Consider the following 3,672-nt stretch of genomic DNA (forward strand, 5'->3'; position numbering starts at 1 on the left):
ACTTAACTAAATGTCCAAAGTCAGAACCAAATCTGGAAATTTGTTAACAGTCTTGAAATTTACCCAACTTTGAGCTACCATATCTTGGTGCTCGAAACTCTGATTCTTGATCCGCTTGTTCTGTCCTAAACCTTAGTTGCACCTCTAATTGAGCTACAAATTTCAAGGGCTGGTTTGCAACGAGTGAATTCTGCTAAATTTTCAAAATTAGCGAAAAACCAACCCCAGCTCAATCTTGGGTGATTTGGAACAGCAACTTTAAGCTCATTTTTGAACACCTTCCACTTAGATTCATGGAAAAATGTCTTCTAAGAACTTTTAGTACTTTGGAAGAGGTTTCCAACGATACCAAGTTTTCCAATTTTCGACATGTGGAATCTGAGATACGATTTTTTTCAAAATATCGTATCAAAACTGAAATTTTCTGAATTTCAAGGAAATGGAGTTTTTCAAGTATTCCTTATTCCTTCGATAATACTTGAACGTTTATGCTTGATTTCCAAGATAACAAAACTCGATTGCTCTTGTACATTAAGAAACTCCACTTGAACCTCGATTTACTAGTAATTGAGGTTCATTTTCATGAAATTTCCCCAGATTGTAGTAGTGCACGATCTTCCTTGATAATTGGAATGTGTGAATGATAATTCACTATTAAATGCTCAGGCGCTCAAGAGGACCTTCCAGAGGATCTCACGGGAGACGCCTAAATCATCATTTGAACTCGCTACTTGAATCACTGTGAGTGTCAAGTGCATGAACTTGTTGTTAAGTGGTTATCTGTTTCTTATCCGTTATGAAAATTTGAAATTTTGAGACGAGAGTGTACTTTATCGCACTCGTTCTCTTTCAAATGAAATTATATTCGAATTTTGCTATGTGAATTCGTATCCAACTTGTACATGGTAATGTGGATGTGATTTGTACTTGTGATTCGTATATGTGATCCGTATTTGTGATTCCTATTTGGAATCGTCGATTTGAGCGTTGCTCATTGACTTATATTCGTATTCGTATTCATATTCGGGGGACGCCCAAAACTCGTTGGCTAACTTTGCGAATCGAGCCAGCATGGGCTTGGTCGATAAGCTTAGCAAACCATGAGATATTCGTAGAGCATGATCTATTGGAGAGATCTTGCTCGGCATTACTCGTGCAGTATTGCCATGATATACTCGAGTATTATCAAAAACTTTGATGAGCGGGCCCGGTAAGGGGGTGTAACGGTGACGGGATTCGAAGAAAAGTGGTGTATCTACGGATTTGATACTTATGTGGTTGACGGAGTGTCAACGTGAGATGTGATCAAGATTTCGACTCGACTACGTGGAATTTAGCTCCTGAGAGCTACAGTATCCTTGAATTGTTTCTGTTTATTTTTCCTATTCGAAATGTGAATTATTCGAATTTGATAGCCTTACCTACAATGTAATTGTTGTTGCTACTTGGATTATGTGTTTGCATGTGTGTTTTCTTGGCCTCACTGAGTATTGGCTCATCCTATTAGTTTGTTTTTCTTAACAGGTTGGATTGGAAGATTTTGGTAAAGCCGACTAGATTATACTTTTGATTGGAATCGGGGCTGTAAATGTGTAGTCGACTTTTAATGGTTGCATTTTGGAACTTGATGTATCTTTTGTGAACATGATGTAAGATTTAAATATTTAGTTAAGGAAGCGACTTTTCTTTATTTTGACTCGTAGTATTTGGTATGTATCGTTAAGTTCGATTTGATTTGTCTTGAGTCCTGGCGAGAGCTGGGCAGGCGTTCCGCGGATACCCTTGGGTTCGCCTTTGGGAGAAGTTGGGGGCGTCACAGTTGGTATCAGAATTTAGGCTTCAGATCTTTGTAGTGTATTCTAAGTTTGAAGTTTAGAATTCCGGACTGTGGGACTGGTTTGAAAGTTAAGTGACCACTTGTAGAAAAAAAAAATCAGAGCCGCTTCGCGTGGTAATTGCGGGGTGAGATTGGGCCAAATGGTATTATGGTCCTTATCATATGAATGAGTAAAGGCTTAAGTACTCTTTTAGAGTGTAAGCTGTGAATCATGAATGTGATAGGTATAAATATTTTATCGTAATACTTGGGGAAAGACTAGATATGTATGTTGGGTAGGAATCTTAAATATGGTGATTTACTCTTGGGACTGGCCAGCTCGAGATGTGAATTATCTTATTTCGAATTCTTGTACCCGAGTAATTAAGAGTTGAGGGCAATGCTAAAAACTTAAGATCTCCATTTGCGAAGAACAAGAACGGACTAATGTTTTGTAAGAACAAGTGCAGGAGGTCAACGGATGTCCAGTTCATATAGTAAGAGAAATGAGCCATCTGGCGCAGAATATTTTAACTGAGTATGGGACAATATTCACTAGAGAGAAGTAGAATGTAGTTGAGCCTAAGAGAGAGAGAGATAGAGAAAGATTGATGGATGGTCCTATGTAATTCAATAGGATCCAATTGTTTGATATGAGTTGGAAATGAACGAAAAAAAAAAATTTAGCCCCTTTTGACTGATGTAGTTAGATTTAGCTGGGGTGATGCTAGTGTTGAGGCCATTACATTTTTTTTGTATGACTGTGTGGCCTACTTTTGAGGCACTTGACTTTACTTTAGTCGTATGTGATTAAAAGTACTCTTGTGGCATCTGTGTGCTATATTTTTGTAACTACCCCATGACTTGCTAATTGTATGAACTTGATATGCTAATTAATGTAAATTATTGTTAATTCCAATATTTTCTTGAGTGGTTCCTGCTTTTGTTATGCATCGCATAATTTATTTATTTCTTGCACTAGGCACGCCTAAGTCATGGAAGGACTAAGAGGTGGTCGAGGCCGTGGTCGAGACCGTGGTTGAGGTCGTAGGCGAGGGGCTAGTCAGGCCCAACCTCAAGGGGGTGACCAGGGATCGGCAACTGCACCGTTCCAAGGTCAGAAAAATATCGAGGGTAATCAAGTGGCTACTGCCATTAATAGGATGACTGATATCCTAGAGCGTTTGGCTGATAGACAAGACCCTGGACCGTTTAACCAACCTGGGGGTCAGGAAAGAGGAGTGGATAGAGCCTTAGAGAGGTTCTTGAAATTTAACCCGCCTAAGTTTCTTGGCGAACCTGATCCTGAGGTGGCGGGAGAATTGGTTGGAAAGGATGACCAACATATTCGCTGCTTTAGATTACACTGAGGATAGGCGAGTGAATTTCGCTGCTTTCCAATTTGAGAGAGTAGCCCGTGCTTGGTGGGATATAATAAAAGGAAAATGGGAGAGAACTCAAACCCCTTGGACTTGGGAGAATTTCACAAGGGAATTTAATGAGAAATTTCTACCGCCCTTAATCCAAGAGAAAAGGGAGGATGAATTCATCAAGTTGAAACAAGGAACCCTTAGTGTAGCGGAGTACGAGGGAAAGTTCACTAAACTTTCTTAGTACGCTCCTGAATTGGTGATTAATGAACGGAGGAGGATTAGACGGTTCGTGCAGGGACTTAATGTAGAAATCCAGCAGGGTTTGGCTGCAGCCCAAATCTCTACGTTCACTGAAGTTTTAGAAAAAGCACAGAGAGTCGAGAGTGCCAGGCTGCAAGTTAGAGACTTTCATGCTAAGAAGAGGAGCACTTCTAGTAACCCTTCGGGACAGGCAGATAAGAGTGCCCCACCTTTTAAAAAGGG

At 40.0% G+C, this 3,672-nt stretch overlaps 1 long non-coding RNA gene across 1 annotated transcript; it reads left to right on the plus strand.

The window, feature by feature from the left end:
- The first annotated feature begins 671 nt into the window (after positions 1-671).
- LOC140007501 (uncharacterized) lies at positions 672-1,690 on the plus strand. Its single transcript, XR_011814815.1, has 2 exons — positions 672-741; positions 1,525-1,690. It is a non-coding gene; the product is annotated as an uncharacterized lncRNA (long non-coding RNA).
- The last annotated feature ends 1,982 nt before the right edge of the window (positions 1,691-3,672 follow it).

The sequence above is a fragment of the Coffea arabica genome, chromosome 5c (assembly GCF_036785885.1).
Source record: "Coffea arabica cultivar ET-39 chromosome 5c, Coffea Arabica ET-39 HiFi, whole genome shotgun sequence".
Lineage (NCBI taxonomy): Eukaryota > Viridiplantae > Streptophyta > Magnoliopsida > Gentianales > Rubiaceae > Coffea > Coffea arabica.